This window comes from Rhinoderma darwinii, unplaced genomic scaffold (genome assembly GCF_050947455.1).
Source record: "Rhinoderma darwinii isolate aRhiDar2 unplaced genomic scaffold, aRhiDar2.hap1 Scaffold_434, whole genome shotgun sequence".
NCBI lineage: Eukaryota > Metazoa > Chordata > Amphibia > Anura > Rhinodermatidae > Rhinoderma > Rhinoderma darwinii.
The window spans coordinates 207,180-222,160 of NW_027463841.1; the positions used below are offsets into that span (position 1 = coordinate 207,180).

Below are 14,981 nucleotides of genomic sequence, written 5' to 3' on the forward strand. Positions count from 1 at the left end.
ATAATAAAAAGTCAACCGCACCACGGATTCCCAGATAGTCTCCCACACTGGTACTAGCGAGGCCTTAAACTGTGTAACTTCTGCGATCTGACGAGAGCAGGGACATTCAGCTTAGAATGGCCATTGACATTAAATGCTTTAATCCATAGTCCTTTTTAATCAATTGTGAAACAAAATCTAAACGACATAATAAAAATTCAACCGCACCACGGATTCCCAGACAGTCTCCCACACTGGTACTAGCGAGGCCTTAAGCTGTGTAACTTCTGCGATCTGACGAGAGCAGGCAAATTCAGCTTAGAATGGCCTTTGAGGTTAAATGCTTTAATCCATAGTCCTTTTTAATCGATTGTGAAACAAAATCTAAACGACATAATAAAAAGTCAACCGCACCACGGATTCCCAGACAGTCTCCCACACTGGTACTAGCGAGGCCTTAAGCTGTGTAACTTCTGCGATCTGACGAGAGCAGGCACATTCAGCTTAGAATCGCCATTGACGTTAAATGCTTTAATCCATAGTCCTATTTAATCTATTGTGAAACAAAATCTAAACGACATAATACAAAGTCAACCGCACCACGGATTCCCAGACAGTCTCCCACACTGGTACTAGCGAGGCCTTAAGCTGTGTAACTTCTGCGATCTAACGAGAGCAGGCACATTCAGCTTAGAATGGCCATTGACATTAAATTCTTTAATCCATAGTCCTTTTTAATCGATTGTGAACCAAAATCTAAACGACATAATAAAAAGTCAAGCGCACCACGGATTCCCAGACAGTCTCCCACACTGGTACTAGCGAGGACTTAAGCTGTATAACTTCTGCGATCTGACGAGAGCAGGCACATTCAGGTTAGAATGGCCATTGACATTAAAAGCCTTAATCCATAGTCCTATTTAATCTATTGTGAAACAAAATCTAAACAACATAATAAAAAGTCAACCGCACCACGGATTCCCAGACAGTCTCCCACACTGGTACTAGCGAGGCCTTAAGCTGTGTAACTTCTGCGATCTGACGAGAGCAGACACATTCAGCTTAGAATGTCCATTGACATTACATGCTTTAATCCATAGTCCTTTTTAATCGATTGTGAAACAAAATCTAAACGACATAATAAAAAGTCAACCGCACCACGGATTCCCAGACAGTCTCCCACACTGGTACTAGCGAGGCCTTAAGCTGTGTAACTTCTGCGATCTGACGAGAGCAGGGACATTCAGCTTAGAATGGCCATTGACATTAAATGCTTTAATCCATAGTCCTTTTTAATCGATTGTGAAACAACATCTAAACAACATAATAAAAATTCAACCACACCACGGATTCCCAGACAGTCTCCCACACTGGTACTAGCGAGACCTTAAGCTGTGTAACTTCTGCGATCTGACGAGAGCAGGCACATTTAGCTTAGAATGGCCATTGACGTTAAATGCTTTAATCCATAGTCCTTTTTAATCGATTGTGAAACAAAATCTAAACGACATAATAAAAAGTCAACCGCACCACGGATTCCCAGACAGTCTCCCACACTGGTCCTAGCGAGGCCTTAAATTGTGTAACTTCTGCGATCTGACGAGAGCAGGCACATTCAGCTTAGAATGGCCATTGACATTAAAAAGCCTTAATCCATAGTCCTATTTAATCTATTGTGAAACAAAATCTAAACAACATAATAAAAAGTCAACCGCACCACGGATTCCCAGACAGTCTCCCACACTGGTACTAGCGAGGCCTTAAGCTGTATAACTTCTGCGATCTGACGAGAGCAGACACATTCAGCTTAGAATGGCCATTGACATTAAATGCTTTAATCCATAGTCCTTTTTAATCGATTGTGAAACAAAATCTAAACGACATAATAAAAAGTCAACCGCACCACGGATTCCCAGACAGTCTCCCACACTGGTACTAGCGAGGCCTTAAGCTGTGTAACTTCTGCGATCTGACGAGAGCAGGGACATTCAGCTTAGAATGGCCATTGACATTAAATGCTTTAATCCATAGTCCTTCTTAATCGATTGTGAAACAAAATCTAAACGACATAATAAAAGGCAACCGCACCACGGATTCTCAGACAGTCTCCCATACTGGTACTAGCGAGGCCTTAAGCTGTGTATCGTCTGTGATCTGACAAGAGCAGGCACATTCAGCTTAGAATGGCCATTGACATTAAATGCTTTAATCCATAGTCCTTTTTAATCGATTGTGAAACAAAATCTAAACGACATAATAAAAAGTCAACCGCACCACGGATTCCCAGACAGTCTCCCACACTAGTACTAGCGAGGCCTTAAGCTGTGTAACTTCTGCGATCTGACGAGAGCAGGCACATTCAGCTTAGAACGGCCATTGACGTTAAATGCTTTAATCCATAGTCCTATTTAATCTAATGTGAAACAAAATCTAAACGACATAATAAAAAGGCAACCGCATCACGGATTCCCAGACAGGCTCCCACACTGGTACTAGCGAGGCCTTAAGCTGTGTAACTTCTGCGATCTAACAAGAGCAGGCACATTCAGCTTAGAATGGCCATTGACATTAAATGCTTTAATCCATAGTCCTTTTTAATCGATTGTGAAACAAAATCTAAACGACATAATAAAAAGTCAACCACACCACGGATTCCCAGACAGTCTCCCACACTGGTACTAGCGAGGCCTTAAGCTGTGTAACTTCTGCGATCTGACGAGAGCAGGCACATTCAGCTTAGAATGGCCATTGTTATTAACAGCCTTAATCCATAGTCCTTTTTAATCGATTGTGAAACAAAATCTAAACGACATAATAAAAAGTCAACCGCACCACGGATTTCCAGACAGTCTCCCACACTGGTACTAGCGAGGCCTTAAGCTGTGTAACTTCTGCGATCTGACGAGAGCAGGCACATTCAGCTTAGAATGGCCATTGATATTAACAGTCTTAATCCATAGTCCTATTTAATCTATTGTGAAACAAAATCTAAACAACATAATAAAAAGTCATCCGCACCACGGATTCCCAGACAGTCTCCCACACTGGTACTAGCGAGGCCTTAAGCTGTGTAACTTCTGCGATCTAACACGAGCAGGCACATTCAGCTTAGAATGGCCATTGACATTAAATGCTATAATCCATAGTCCTTTTTAATCGATTGTGAAACAAAATCTAAACGACATAATAAAAAGTCAACCGCACCACGGATTCCCAGACAGTCTCCCACACTGGTACTAGCGAGGCGTTAAGCTGTGTAACTTCTGCGATCTAACGAGAGCAGGCACATTCAGCTTAGAATGGCCATTGACATTAAATGCTTTAATCCATAGTCCTTTTTAATCGATTGTGAAACAAAATCTAAACGACATAATAAAAAGTCAAGCGCACCACGGATTCCCAGACAGTCTCCCACACTGGTACTAGCGAGGCCTTAAGCTGTATAACTTCTGCGATCTGACGAGAGCAGGCACATTCAGGTTAGAATGGCCATTGACATTAAAAGCCTTAATCCATAGTCCTATTTAATCTATTGTGAAACAAAATCTAAACAACATAATAAAAAGTCATCCGCACCACGGATTCCCAGACAGTCTCCCACACTGGTACTAGCGAGGCCTTAAGCTGTGTAACTTCTGCGATCTGACGAGAGCAGACACATTCAGCTTAGAATGGCCATTGACATTAAATGCTTTAATCCATAGTCCTTTTTAATCGATTGTGAAACAAAATCTAAACAACATAATAAAAAGTCAACCGCACCACGGATTCCCAGACAGTCTCCCACACTGGTACTAGCGAGGCCTTAAGCTGTGTAACTTCTGCGATCTGACGAGAGCAGGGACATTCAGCTTAGAATGGCCATTGACATTAAGTGCTTTAATCCATAGTCCTTTTTAATCGATTGTGAAACAAAATCTAAACGACATTATAAAAATTCAACCGCACCACGGATTCCCAGACAGTCTCCCACACTGGTACTAGCGAGGCCTTAAGCTGTGTAACTTCTGCGATCTGACGAGAGCAGGCACATTCAGCTTAGAATGGCCATTGATGTTAAATGTTTTAATCCATAGTCCTATTTAATCTATTGTGAAACAAAATCTAAACGACATAATAAAAAGTCAACCACACCACGTATTCCCAGACAGTCTCCCACACTGGTACTAGCGAGGCCTTAAGCTGTGTAACTTCTGCGATCTGACGAGAGCAGGCACATTCAGCTTAGAATGGCCATTGACATTAAATTCGTTAATCCATAGTCCTTTTTAATCGATTGTGAAACAAAATCTAAATGACATAATAAAAAGGCAACCGCACCACGGATTCCCAAACAGTCTCCCACACTGGTACTAGCGAGGCCTTAAGCTGTGTAACTTCTGCGATCTGACGAGAGCAGGGACATTCATCTTAGAATGGCCATTGACATTAAATGCTTTAATCCATAGTCCTTTTTAATCGATTGTGAAACAAAATCTAAACGACATAATAAAAAGTCAACCGCACCACGGATTCCCAGACAGTCTCCCACACTGGTACTAGCGAGGCCTTAAGCTGTGTAACTTCTGCGTTCTGACGAGAGCAGGCACATTCAGCTTAGAATGGCCATTGACGTTAAATGCTTTAATCCATAGTCCTATTTAATCTATTGTGAAACAAAATCTAAACGACATAATAAAAAGTCAACCGCACCACGGATTCCCAGACAGTCTCCCACACTGGTACTAGCGAGGCCTTAAGCTGTGTAATTTCTGCGATCTGAAGAGAGCAGGCACATTCAGCTTAGAATGGCCATTGACATTAAATGCTTTAATCCATAATCCTTTTTAATCGATTGTGAAACAAAATCTAAACGACATAATAAAAAGTCAACCGCACCACGGATTCCCAGACAGTCTCCCACACTGGTACTAGTGAGGCCTTAAGCTGTGTAACTTCTGCGATCTGACGAGAGCAGGCACATTCAGCTTAGAATGGCCATTGACATTAAATGGTTTAATCCATAGTCCTTTTTAATCGATTGTGAAACAAAATCTAAACGACATAATAAAAAGTCAACCGCACCACGGATTCCCAGACAGTCTCCCACACTGGTACTAGCGAGGCCTTAAGCTGTGTAACTTCTGCGTTCTGACGAGAGCAGGCACATTCAGCTTAGAATGGCCATTGACGTTAAATGCTTTAATCCATAGTCCTATTTAATCTATTGTGAAACAAAATCTAAACGACATAATAAAAAGTCAACCGCACCACGGATTCCCAGACAGTCTCCCACACTGGTACTAGCGAGGCCTTAAGCTGTGTAATTTCTGCGATCTGACGAGAGAAGGCACATTCAGCTTAGAATGGCCATTGACATTAAATGCTTTAATCCATAGTCCTTTTTAATCGATTGTGAAACAAAATCTAAACGACATAATAAAAAGTCAACCGCACCACGGATTCCCAGACAGTCTCCCACACTGGTACTAGCGAGGCCTTAAGCTGTGTAACTTATGCGATCTGACGAGAGCAGGCACATTCAGCTTAGAATGGCCAGTGATATTAAATGCTTTAATCCATAGTCCTTTTTAATCGATTGTGAAACAAAATCTAAACGACATAATAAAAAGTAAACCGCACCACGGATTCCCAGACAGTCTCCCACACTGGTACTAGCGAGGCCTTAAGCTGTGTAACTTCTGCGATCTGACGAGAGCACGGACATTCAGCTTAGAATGGCCATTGACATTAAATGCTTTAATCCATAGTCCTTTTTAATCGATTGTGAAACAAAATCTAAACGACATAATAAAATTTCAACCGCACCACGGATTCCCAGACAGTCTCCCACACTGGTACTAGCGAGGCGTTAAGCTGTGTAACTTCTGTGATCTGACGAGAGCAGGCACATTCAGCTTAGAATGGCCATTGACATTAAAAGTCTTAATCCATAGTCCTATTTAATCTATTGTGAAACAAAATCTAAACAACATAATAAAAAGTCAACCGCACCACGGATTCCCAGACAGTCTCCCACACTGGTACTAGCGAGGACTTAAGCTATGTAACTTCTGCGTTCTGACGAGAGCAGGCACATTCAGCTTAGAATGGCCATTGACGTTAAATGCTTTAATCCATAGTCCTTTTTAATCGATTGTGAAACAAAATCTAAACGACATAATAAAAATTCAACCGCACCACGGATTCCTAGACAGTCTCCCACACTGGTACTAGCGAGGCCTTAAGCATTGTAACTTCTGCGATCTGACGAGAGCAGGCACATTCAGCTTAGAATGGCCATTGACATTAAATGCTTTAATCCATAGTCCTTTTTAATCGATTGTGAAACAAAATCTAAACGACATAATAAAAAGTCAACCGCACCACGGATTCCCAGACAGTCTCCCACACTGGTACTAGCGAGGCCTTAAGCTGTGTAACTTCTGCGTTGGGACGAGAGCAGGCACATTCAGCTTAGAATGGCCATTGACGTTAAATGCTTTAATCCATAGTCCTATTTAATCTATTGTGAAACAAAATCTAAACGACATAATGAAAAGTCAACCGCACCACGGATTTCCAGACAGTCTCCCACACTGGTACTAGCGAGGCGTTAAGCTGTGTAACTTCTGCGATCTAATGAGAGCAGGGACATTCAGCTTAGAATGAGCATTGACTTTAAATGCTTTAATCCATAGTCCTTTTTAATCGATTGTGAAACAAAATCTAAACGACATAATAAAAAGTCAACCGCACCACGGATTCCCAGACAGTCTCCCACACTGGTACTAGCGAGGCCTTAAGCTGTGTAACTTCTGTGATCTGACGAGAGCAGGGACATTCAGCTTAGAATGGCCATTGACATTAAACGCTTTAATCCATAGTCCTTTTTAATCGATTGTGAAACAAAATCTAAACGACATAATAAAAAGTCAACCGCACCACGGATTCCCAGACAGTCTCCCACACTGGTACTAGGGAGGCGTTAAGCTGTGTAACTTCTGCGATCTAACGAGAGCAGGCACATTCAGCTTAAAATGGCCATTAACATTAAATGCTTTAATCCATAGTCCTATTTAATCTATTGTGAAACAAAATCTAAACAACATAATAAAAAGTCAACCGCACCACGGATTCCCAGACAGTCTCCCACACTGGTATTAGCGAGGCCCTAAGCTGTGTAACTTCTGCGATCTGACGAGAGCAGGGACATTCAGTTTAGAATGGCCATTGACATTAAATGCTTTAATCCATAGTCCTTTTTAATCGATTGTGAAACAAAATCTAAACGACATAATAAAAATTCAACCGCACCACGGATTCCCAGACAGTCTCCCACACTGGTACTAGCGAGGCCTTAAGCTGTGTAACTTCTGCGTTCTGACGAGAGCAGGCACATTCAGCTTAGAATGGCCATTGACGTTAAATGCTTTAATCCATAGTCCTATTTAATCTATTGTGAAACAAAATCTAAACGACATAATAAAAAGTCAACCGCACCACGGATTCCCAGACAGTCTCCCACACTGGTACTAGCGAGGCCTTAAGCTGTGTAACTTCTGCGATCTGACGAGAGCAGGCACATTCAGCTTAGAATGGCCATTGCCATTAAAAGCCTTAATCCATAGTCCTATTTAATCTATTGTGAAACAAAATCTAAACAACATAATAAAAAGTCAACCGCACCACGGATTCCCAGACAGTCTCCCACACTGGTACTAGCGAGGACTTAAGCTATGTAACTTCTGCGTTCTGACGAGAGCAGGCACATTCAGCTTAGAATGGCCATTGACGTTAAATGTTTTAATCCATAGTCCTATTTAATCTATTGTGAAACAAAATCTAAACGACATAATAAAAAGTCAACCACACCACGTATTCCCAGACAGTCTCCCACACTGGTACTAGCGAGGCGTTAAGCTGTGTAACTTCTGCGATCTAACGAGAGCAGGCACATTCAGCTTAGAATGGCCATTGACATTAAATGCTTTAATCCATAGTCCTTTTTAATCAATTGTGAAACAAAATCTAAACGACATAATAAAAAGTCAACCGCACCACGGATTCCCAGACAGTCTCCCACACTGGTACTAGCGAGGCCTTAAGCTGTGTAACTTCTGCGATCTGACGAGAGCAGGCACATTCAGCTTAGAATGGCCATTGACATTAAATTCGTTAATCCATAGTCCTTTTTAATCGATTGTGAAACAAAATCTAAATGACATAATAAAAAGGCAACCGCACCACGGATTCCCAAACAGTCTCCCACACTGGTACTAGCGAGGCCTTAAGCTGTGTAACTTCTGCGATCTGACGAGAGCAGGGACATTCATCTTAGAATGGCCATTGACATTAAATGCTTTAATCCATAGTCCTTTTTAATCGATTGTGAAACAAAATCTAAACGACATAATAAAAATTCAACCGCACCACGGATTCCCAGACAGTCTCCCACACTGGTACTAGCGAGGCCTTAAGCTGTGTAACTTCTGCGATCTGACGAGAGCAGGCACATTCAGCTTAGAATGGCCATTGACGTTAAATGCTTTAATCCATAGTCCTATTTAATCTATTGTGAAACAAAATCTAAACGACATAATAAAAAGTCAACCGCACCACGGATTCCCAGACAGTCTCCCACACTGGTACTAACGAGGCGTTAAGCTGTGTAACTTCTGCGATCTGACGAGAGCAGGCACATTCAGCTTAGAATGGCCATTGACATTAAAAGCCTTAATCCATAGTCCTATTTAATCTATTGTGAAACAAAATCTAAACAACATAATAAAAAGTCAACCGCACCATGGATTCCCAGACAGTCTCCCACACTGGTACTAGCGAGGCCTTAAGCTGTGTAATTTCTGCGATCTGACGAGAGCAGGGACATTCAGCTTAGAATGGCCATTGACATTAAAGGCTTTAATCCATAGTCCTTTTTAATCGATTGTGAAACAAAATCTAAACGACATAATAAAAATTCAACCACACCACGGATTCCCAGACAGTCTCCCACACTGGTACTAGCGAGGCCTTAAGCTGTGTAACTTCTGCGTTTTGACGAGAGCAGGCACATTCAGCTTAGAATGGCTATTGACGTTAAATGCTTTAATCCATAGTCCTATTTAATCTATTGTGAAACATAATCTAAACGACATAAAAAAAAGTCAATCGCACCACGGATTCCCAGACAGTCTCCCACACTGGTACTAGCGAGGCCTTAAGCTGTGTAACTTCTGCGATCTGACGAGAGCAGGCACATTCAGCTTAGAATTGCCATTGACATTAAATGCTTTAATCCATAGTCCTTTTTAATCTATTGTGAAACAAAATCTAAACGACATAATAAAAAGTCAACCGCACCACGGATTCCCAGACAGTCTCCCACACTGGTACTAGCGAGGCCTTAAGCTGTGTAACTTCTGCGATCTGACGAGAGCAGGGACATTCAGTTTAGAATGGCCATTGACATCAAATGCTTTAATCCATAGTCCTTTTTAATCGATTGTGAAACAAAATCTAAACGACATAATAAAAAGTCAACCGCACCACGGATTCCCAGACAGTCTCCCACACTGGTACTAGCGAGGCCTTAAGCTGTGTAACTTCTGCGTTCTGACAAGAGCAGGCACATTCAGCTTAGAATGGCCATTGACGGTAAATGCTTTAATCCATAGTCCTATTTAATCTATTGTGAAACAAAATCTAAACGACATAATAAAAATTCAACCGCACCACGGATTCCCAGACAGTCTCCCACACTGGTACTAGCGAGGCCTTAAGCTGTGTAATTTCTGCGATCTGAAGAGAGCAGGCACATTCAGCTTAGAATGGCCATTGACATTAAATGCTTTAATCCATAATCCTTTTTAATCGATTGTGAAACAAAATCTAAACGACATAATAAAAAGTCAACCTCACCACGGATTCCCAGACAGTCTCCCACACTGATACTAGTGAGGCCTTAAGCTGTGTAACTTCTGCGATCTGACGAGAGCAGGCACATTCAGCTTAGAATGGCCATTGACATTAAATGGTTTAATCCATAGTCCTTTTTAATCGATTGTGAAACAAAATCTAAACGACATAATAAAAAGTCAACCGCACCACGGATTCCCAGACAGTCTCCCACACTGGTACTAGCGAGGCCTTAAGCTGTGTAACTTCTGCGTTCTGACGAGAGCAGGCACATTCAGCTTAGAATGGCCATTGACGTTAAATGCTTTAATCCATAGTCCTATTTAATCTATTGTGAAACAAAATCTAAACGACATAATAAAAAGTCAACCGCACCACGGATTCCCAGACAGTCTCCCACACTGGTACTAGCGAGGCCTTAAGCTGTGTAATTTCTGCGATCTGACGAGAGCAGGCACATTCAGCTTAGAATGGCCATTGACATTAAATGCTTTAATCCATAGTCCTTTTTAATCGATTGTGAAACAAAATCTAAACGACATAATAAAAAGTCAACCGCACCACGGATTCCCAGACAGTCTCCCACACTGGTACTAGCGAGGCCTTAAGCTGTGTAACTTATGCGATCTGACGAGAGCAGGCACATTCAGCTTAGAATGGCCATTGATATTAAATGCTTTAATCCATAGTCCTTTTTAATCGATTGTGAAACAAAATCTAAACGACATAATAAAAAGTAAACCGCACCACGGATTCCCAGACAGTCTCCCACACTGGTACTAGCGAGGCCTTAAGCTGTGTAACTTCTGCGATCTGACGAGAGCACGGACATTCAGCTTAGAATGGCCATTGACATTAAATGCTTTAATCCATAGTCCTTTTTAATCGATTGTGAAACAAAATCTAAACGACATAATAAAATTTCAACCGCACCACAGATTCCCAGACAGTCTCCCACACTGGTACTAGCGAGGCGTTAAGCTGTGTAACTTCTGTGATCTGACGAGAGCAGGCACATTCAGCTTAGAATGGCCATTGACATTAAAAGTCTTAATCCATAGTCCTATTTAATCTATTGTGAAACAAAATCTAAACAACATAATAAAAAGTCAACCGCACCACGGATTCCCAGACAGTCTCCCACACTGGTACTAGCGAGGACTTAAGCTATGTAACTTCTGCGTTCTGACGAGAGCAGGCACATTCAGCTTAGAATGGCCATTGACGTTAAATGCTTTAATCCATAGTCCTTTTTAATCGATTGTGAAACAAAATCTAAACGACATAATAAAAATTCAACCGCACCACGGATTCCTAGACAGTCTCCCACACTGGTACTAGCGAGGCCTTAAGCATTGTAACTTCTGCGATCTGACGAGAGCAGGCACATTCAGCTTAGAATGGCCATTGACATTAAATGCTTTAATCCATAGTCCTTTTTAATCGATTGTGAAACAAAATCTAAACGACATAATAAAAAGTTAACCGCACCACGGATTCCCAGACAGTCTCCCACACTGGTACTAGCGAGGCCTTAAGCTGTGTAACTTCTGCGTTGGGACGAGAGCAGGCACATTCAGCTTAGAATGGCCATTGACGTTAAATGCTTTAATCCATAGTCCTATTTAATCTATTGTGAAACAAAATCTAAACGACATAATGAAAAGTCAACCGCACCACGGATTTCCAGACAGTCTCCCACACTGGTACTAGCGAGGCGTTAAGCTGTGTAACTTCTGCGATCTAATGAGAGCAGGGACATTCAGCTTAGAATGAGCATTGACTTTAAATGCTTTAATCCATAGTCCTTTTTAATCGATTGTGAAACAAAATCTAAACGACATAATAAAAAGTCAACCGCACCACGGATTCCCAGACAGTCTCCCACACTGGTACTAGCGAGGCCTTAAGCTGTGTAACTTCTGTGATCTGACGAGAGCAGGGACATTCAGCTTAGAATGGCCATTGACATTAAATGCTTTAATCCATAGTCCTTTTTAATCGATTGTGAAACAAAATCTAAACGACATAATAAAAAGTCAACCGCACCACGGATTCCCAGACAGTCTCCCACACTGGTACTAGGGAGGCGTTAAGCTGTGTAACTTCTGCGATCTAACGAGAGCAGGCACATTCAGCTTAAAATGGCCATTAACATTAAATGCTTTAATCCATAGTCCTTTTTAATCGATTGTGAAACAAAATCTAAACGACATAATAAAAAGTCAACCGCACCACGGATTCCCAGACAGTCTCCCACACTGGTACTAGCGAGGCCTTAAGCTGTGTAACTTCTGCGATCTGACGAGAGCAGGCACATTCAGCTTAGAATAGCCATTGACATAAAAAGCCTTAATCCATAGTCCTATTTAATCTATTGTGAAACAAAATCTAAACAACATAATAAAAAGTCAACCGCACCACGGATTCCCAGACAGTCTCCCACACTGGTACTAGCGAGGCCCTAAGCTGTGTAACTTCTGCGATCTGACGAGAGCAGGGACATTCAGTTTAGAATGGCCATTGACATTAAATGCTTTAATCCATAGTCCTTTTTAATCGATTGTGAAACAAAATCTAAACGACATAATAAAAATTCAACCGCACCACGGATTCCCAGACAGTCTCCCACACTGGTACTAGCGAGGCCTTAAGCTGTGTAACTTCTGCGTTCTGACGAGAGCAGGCACATTCAGCTTAGAATGGCCATTGACGTTAAATGCTTTAATCCATAGTCCTATTTAATCTATTGTGAAACAAAATCTAAACGACATAATAAAAAGTCAACCGCACCACGGATTCCCAGACAGTCTCCCACACTGGTACTAGCGAGGCCTTAAGCTGTGTAACTTCTGCGATCTGACGAGAGCAGGCACATTCAGCTTAGAATGGCCATTGCCATTAAAAGCCTTAATCCATAGTCCTATTTAATCTATTGTGAAACAAAATCTAAACAACATAATAAAAAGTCAACCGCACCACGGATTCCCAGACAGTCTCCCACACTGGTACTAGCGAGGACTTAAGCTATGTAACTTCTGCGTTCTGACGAGAGCAGGCACATTCAGCTTAGAATGGCCATTGACGTTAAATGCTTTAATCCATAGTCCTTTTTAATCGATTGTGAAACAAAATCTAAACGACATAATAAAAAGTCAACCGCACCACGGATTCCCAGACAGTCTCCCACACTGGTACTAGCGAGGCCTTAAGCTGTGTAACTTCTGCGATCTGACGAGAGCAGGCACATTCAGCTTAGAATGGCCCTAGACATTAAATGCTTTAATCCATAGTCCTTTTTAATCGATTGTGAAACAAAATCTAAACGACATAATAAAAAGTCAACCGCACCACGGATTCCCAGACAGTCTCCCACACTGGTACTAGGGAGGCGTTAAGCTGTGTAACTTCTGCGATCTAACGAGAGCAGGCACATTCAGCTTAAAATGGCCATTAACATTAAATGCTTTAATCCATAGTCCTTTTTAATCGATTGTGAAACAAAATCTAAACGACATAATAAAAAGTCAACCGCACCACGGATTCCCAGACAGTCTCCCACACTGGTACTAGCGAGGACTTAAACTGTGTAACTTCTGCGATCTGACGAGAGCAGGAACATTCAGCTTAGAATGGCCATTGACATTAAAAGCCTTAATCCATAGTCCTATTTAATCTATTGTGAAACAAAATCTAAACAACATAATAAAAAGTCAACCGCACCACGGATTCCCAGACAGTCTCCCACACTGGTACTAGCGAGGCCCTAAGCTGTGTAACTTCTGCGATCTGACGAGAGCAGGGACATTCAGTTTAGAATGGCCATTGACATTAAATGCTTTAATCCATAGTCCTTTTTAATCTATTGTGAAACAAAATCTAAACGACATAATAAAAATTCAACCGCACCACGGATTCCCAGACAGTCTCCCACACTGGTACTAGCGAGGCCTTAAGCTGTGTAACTTCTGCGTTCTGACGAGAGCAGGCACATTCAGCTTAGAATGACCATTGACATTAAATGCTTTAATCCATAGTCCTATTTAATCTATTGTGAAACAAAATCTAAACGACATAATAAAAAGTCAACCGCACCACGGATTCCCAGACAGTCTCCCACACTGGTACTAGCGAGGCCTTAAGCTGTGTAACTTCTGCGATCTGACGAGAGCAGGCACATTCAGCTTAGAATGGCCATTGACATGAAATGCTTTAATCCATAGTCCTTTTTAATCGATTGTGAAAAAAATCTAAACGACATAATAAAACGGCAACCGCACCACGGATTCCCAGACAGTCTCCCACACTGGTACTAGCGAGGCATTAAGCTGTGTAACTTCTGCGATCTGACGAGGGCAGGGACATTCAGCTTAGAATGGCCATTGACATTAAATGCTTTAATCCATAGTCCTTTTTAATCGATTGTGAAACAAAATCTAAACGACATAATAAAAAGTCAACAGCACCACGGATTCCCAGACAGTCTCCCACACTGGTACTAGCGAGGCCTTAAAGGAACAGTGTCATCACAAATTATTTTTTTATATGTTAAAGATGTTAGTGCTTTAATAAAAACGTTTATATTCATTTGTGTGTTTGTGTTTTACTTTTTCTTATTTTTACACTTTTTCTTCCCTATGGGGGCTGCCATTTTTTGTTCCATTTCTGTGTGTGTCGATTAACGACACATACAGACATGGAATACGGCAGCCACAGTCCCATAGGGACTGCGAACGGCTCCCGTCCCATTGACTGCAGTGTACGGCGTCTGTGTGGGAACTGCGCATGCGCCGCTCCCACACAGTCCTATTCGAAATTGGCGCCGTCCGGCGCCATTTTCCTGTGGACCGGAAGTCGCGGCCGGACAGTAATATTACTACTTCCGGTCGCGGCTTCCGGATTTGTGCACTTGCACCAGCGGCAGCAAACGGAGCGGACGGGCCGGAGGGAGCCGCGGCGGCAGGAGCAGGTAAGAGATTTCAATGTATGTTCGTGTTTGTGTGTGTTTACTACTGTATGTAAACCTACTACACTGTGGGTTAGCTCAAAAAATGGCGACACACAGTGTAGGAGGTTACATCGTTCAAACCCCTCGTTTATCCCGG

General features: G+C 41.9%; 60 pseudogenes; all 60 read right to left on the reverse strand.

Moving 5' to 3' along the window:
- Positions 1-9: 9 nt before the first annotated feature.
- On the reverse strand, positions 10-128 carry LOC142713391 (5S ribosomal RNA; annotated as a pseudogene).
- Positions 129-195: 67 nt separating this feature from the next.
- Positions 196-314, reverse strand: LOC142713102 (5S ribosomal RNA; annotated as a pseudogene).
- Positions 315-381: 67 nt separating this feature from the next.
- Positions 382-500, reverse strand: LOC142713348 (5S ribosomal RNA; annotated as a pseudogene).
- A 67-nt stretch (positions 501-567) lies between these two features.
- On the reverse strand, positions 568-686 carry LOC142713260 (5S ribosomal RNA; annotated as a pseudogene).
- Positions 687-939: 253 nt separating this feature from the next.
- On the reverse strand, positions 940-1,058 carry LOC142712989 (5S ribosomal RNA; annotated as a pseudogene).
- A 67-nt stretch (positions 1,059-1,125) lies between these two features.
- LOC142713281 (5S ribosomal RNA) lies at positions 1,126-1,244 on the reverse strand (annotated as a pseudogene).
- Positions 1,245-1,684: 440 nt separating this feature from the next.
- LOC142713419 (5S ribosomal RNA) lies at positions 1,685-1,803 on the reverse strand (annotated as a pseudogene).
- Positions 1,804-1,870: 67 nt separating this feature from the next.
- On the reverse strand, positions 1,871-1,989 carry LOC142713282 (5S ribosomal RNA; annotated as a pseudogene).
- A 252-nt stretch (positions 1,990-2,241) lies between these two features.
- On the reverse strand, positions 2,242-2,360 carry LOC142713351 (5S ribosomal RNA; annotated as a pseudogene).
- A 253-nt stretch (positions 2,361-2,613) lies between these two features.
- On the reverse strand, positions 2,614-2,732 carry LOC142713733 (5S ribosomal RNA; annotated as a pseudogene).
- Positions 2,733-2,799: 67 nt separating this feature from the next.
- LOC142713674 (5S ribosomal RNA) lies at positions 2,800-2,918 on the reverse strand (annotated as a pseudogene).
- Positions 2,919-3,171: 253 nt separating this feature from the next.
- LOC142713714 (5S ribosomal RNA) lies at positions 3,172-3,290 on the reverse strand (annotated as a pseudogene).
- Positions 3,291-3,357: 67 nt separating this feature from the next.
- On the reverse strand, positions 3,358-3,476 carry LOC142713003 (5S ribosomal RNA; annotated as a pseudogene).
- A 67-nt stretch (positions 3,477-3,543) lies between these two features.
- LOC142712986 (5S ribosomal RNA) lies at positions 3,544-3,662 on the reverse strand (annotated as a pseudogene).
- Positions 3,663-3,729: 67 nt separating this feature from the next.
- On the reverse strand, positions 3,730-3,848 carry LOC142713283 (5S ribosomal RNA; annotated as a pseudogene).
- Positions 3,849-3,915: 67 nt separating this feature from the next.
- On the reverse strand, positions 3,916-4,034 carry LOC142713421 (5S ribosomal RNA; annotated as a pseudogene).
- A 67-nt stretch (positions 4,035-4,101) lies between these two features.
- On the reverse strand, positions 4,102-4,220 carry LOC142713287 (5S ribosomal RNA; annotated as a pseudogene).
- Positions 4,221-4,287: 67 nt separating this feature from the next.
- Positions 4,288-4,406, reverse strand: LOC142713016 (5S ribosomal RNA; annotated as a pseudogene).
- A 67-nt stretch (positions 4,407-4,473) lies between these two features.
- On the reverse strand, positions 4,474-4,592 carry LOC142713276 (5S ribosomal RNA; annotated as a pseudogene).
- Positions 4,593-4,659: 67 nt separating this feature from the next.
- LOC142713289 (5S ribosomal RNA) lies at positions 4,660-4,778 on the reverse strand (annotated as a pseudogene).
- Positions 4,779-4,845: 67 nt separating this feature from the next.
- Positions 4,846-4,964, reverse strand: LOC142713245 (5S ribosomal RNA; annotated as a pseudogene).
- Positions 4,965-5,031: 67 nt separating this feature from the next.
- On the reverse strand, positions 5,032-5,150 carry LOC142713288 (5S ribosomal RNA; annotated as a pseudogene).
- Positions 5,151-5,217: 67 nt separating this feature from the next.
- Positions 5,218-5,336, reverse strand: LOC142713650 (5S ribosomal RNA; annotated as a pseudogene).
- A 253-nt stretch (positions 5,337-5,589) lies between these two features.
- LOC142713000 (5S ribosomal RNA) lies at positions 5,590-5,708 on the reverse strand (annotated as a pseudogene).
- A 253-nt stretch (positions 5,709-5,961) lies between these two features.
- On the reverse strand, positions 5,962-6,080 carry LOC142713579 (5S ribosomal RNA; annotated as a pseudogene).
- Positions 6,081-6,333: 253 nt separating this feature from the next.
- On the reverse strand, positions 6,334-6,452 carry LOC142713665 (5S ribosomal RNA; annotated as a pseudogene).
- A 253-nt stretch (positions 6,453-6,705) lies between these two features.
- LOC142713564 (5S ribosomal RNA) lies at positions 6,706-6,824 on the reverse strand (annotated as a pseudogene).
- A 253-nt stretch (positions 6,825-7,077) lies between these two features.
- LOC142713097 (5S ribosomal RNA) lies at positions 7,078-7,196 on the reverse strand (annotated as a pseudogene).
- A 67-nt stretch (positions 7,197-7,263) lies between these two features.
- Positions 7,264-7,382, reverse strand: LOC142713360 (5S ribosomal RNA; annotated as a pseudogene).
- Positions 7,383-7,449: 67 nt separating this feature from the next.
- LOC142713407 (5S ribosomal RNA) lies at positions 7,450-7,568 on the reverse strand (annotated as a pseudogene).
- Positions 7,569-7,635: 67 nt separating this feature from the next.
- Positions 7,636-7,754, reverse strand: LOC142713580 (5S ribosomal RNA; annotated as a pseudogene).
- A 67-nt stretch (positions 7,755-7,821) lies between these two features.
- On the reverse strand, positions 7,822-7,940 carry LOC142713034 (5S ribosomal RNA; annotated as a pseudogene).
- Positions 7,941-8,007: 67 nt separating this feature from the next.
- LOC142713223 (5S ribosomal RNA) lies at positions 8,008-8,126 on the reverse strand (annotated as a pseudogene).
- A 67-nt stretch (positions 8,127-8,193) lies between these two features.
- LOC142713017 (5S ribosomal RNA) lies at positions 8,194-8,312 on the reverse strand (annotated as a pseudogene).
- A 67-nt stretch (positions 8,313-8,379) lies between these two features.
- LOC142713453 (5S ribosomal RNA) lies at positions 8,380-8,498 on the reverse strand (annotated as a pseudogene).
- A 67-nt stretch (positions 8,499-8,565) lies between these two features.
- LOC142713590 (5S ribosomal RNA) lies at positions 8,566-8,684 on the reverse strand (annotated as a pseudogene).
- Positions 8,685-8,751: 67 nt separating this feature from the next.
- LOC142713567 (5S ribosomal RNA) lies at positions 8,752-8,870 on the reverse strand (annotated as a pseudogene).
- Positions 8,871-8,937: 67 nt separating this feature from the next.
- Positions 8,938-9,056, reverse strand: LOC142713132 (5S ribosomal RNA; annotated as a pseudogene).
- Positions 9,057-9,123: 67 nt separating this feature from the next.
- On the reverse strand, positions 9,124-9,242 carry LOC142713373 (5S ribosomal RNA; annotated as a pseudogene).
- A 67-nt stretch (positions 9,243-9,309) lies between these two features.
- On the reverse strand, positions 9,310-9,428 carry LOC142713524 (5S ribosomal RNA; annotated as a pseudogene).
- A 67-nt stretch (positions 9,429-9,495) lies between these two features.
- LOC142713392 (5S ribosomal RNA) lies at positions 9,496-9,614 on the reverse strand (annotated as a pseudogene).
- A 67-nt stretch (positions 9,615-9,681) lies between these two features.
- On the reverse strand, positions 9,682-9,800 carry LOC142713556 (5S ribosomal RNA; annotated as a pseudogene).
- Positions 9,801-9,867: 67 nt separating this feature from the next.
- LOC142713026 (5S ribosomal RNA) lies at positions 9,868-9,986 on the reverse strand (annotated as a pseudogene).
- Positions 9,987-10,053: 67 nt separating this feature from the next.
- On the reverse strand, positions 10,054-10,172 carry LOC142713300 (5S ribosomal RNA; annotated as a pseudogene).
- Positions 10,173-10,239: 67 nt separating this feature from the next.
- On the reverse strand, positions 10,240-10,358 carry LOC142713448 (5S ribosomal RNA; annotated as a pseudogene).
- Positions 10,359-10,425: 67 nt separating this feature from the next.
- LOC142713735 (5S ribosomal RNA) lies at positions 10,426-10,544 on the reverse strand (annotated as a pseudogene).
- A 67-nt stretch (positions 10,545-10,611) lies between these two features.
- Positions 10,612-10,730, reverse strand: LOC142713001 (5S ribosomal RNA; annotated as a pseudogene).
- Positions 10,731-10,983: 253 nt separating this feature from the next.
- On the reverse strand, positions 10,984-11,102 carry LOC142713581 (5S ribosomal RNA; annotated as a pseudogene).
- Positions 11,103-11,355: 253 nt separating this feature from the next.
- On the reverse strand, positions 11,356-11,474 carry LOC142713131 (5S ribosomal RNA; annotated as a pseudogene).
- Positions 11,475-11,727: 253 nt separating this feature from the next.
- Positions 11,728-11,846, reverse strand: LOC142713565 (5S ribosomal RNA; annotated as a pseudogene).
- A 253-nt stretch (positions 11,847-12,099) lies between these two features.
- LOC142713316 (5S ribosomal RNA) lies at positions 12,100-12,218 on the reverse strand (annotated as a pseudogene).
- Positions 12,219-12,285: 67 nt separating this feature from the next.
- Positions 12,286-12,404, reverse strand: LOC142713618 (5S ribosomal RNA; annotated as a pseudogene).
- Positions 12,405-12,471: 67 nt separating this feature from the next.
- On the reverse strand, positions 12,472-12,590 carry LOC142713363 (5S ribosomal RNA; annotated as a pseudogene).
- A 67-nt stretch (positions 12,591-12,657) lies between these two features.
- On the reverse strand, positions 12,658-12,776 carry LOC142713408 (5S ribosomal RNA; annotated as a pseudogene).
- Positions 12,777-12,843: 67 nt separating this feature from the next.
- On the reverse strand, positions 12,844-12,962 carry LOC142713584 (5S ribosomal RNA; annotated as a pseudogene).
- Positions 12,963-13,029: 67 nt separating this feature from the next.
- LOC142713489 (5S ribosomal RNA) lies at positions 13,030-13,148 on the reverse strand (annotated as a pseudogene).
- A 253-nt stretch (positions 13,149-13,401) lies between these two features.
- Positions 13,402-13,520, reverse strand: LOC142713623 (5S ribosomal RNA; annotated as a pseudogene).
- A 67-nt stretch (positions 13,521-13,587) lies between these two features.
- LOC142713619 (5S ribosomal RNA) lies at positions 13,588-13,706 on the reverse strand (annotated as a pseudogene).
- A 67-nt stretch (positions 13,707-13,773) lies between these two features.
- Positions 13,774-13,892, reverse strand: LOC142713430 (5S ribosomal RNA; annotated as a pseudogene).
- Positions 13,893-13,959: 67 nt separating this feature from the next.
- Positions 13,960-14,078, reverse strand: LOC142713224 (5S ribosomal RNA; annotated as a pseudogene).
- Between the last annotated feature and the right edge of the window lie 903 nt (positions 14,079-14,981).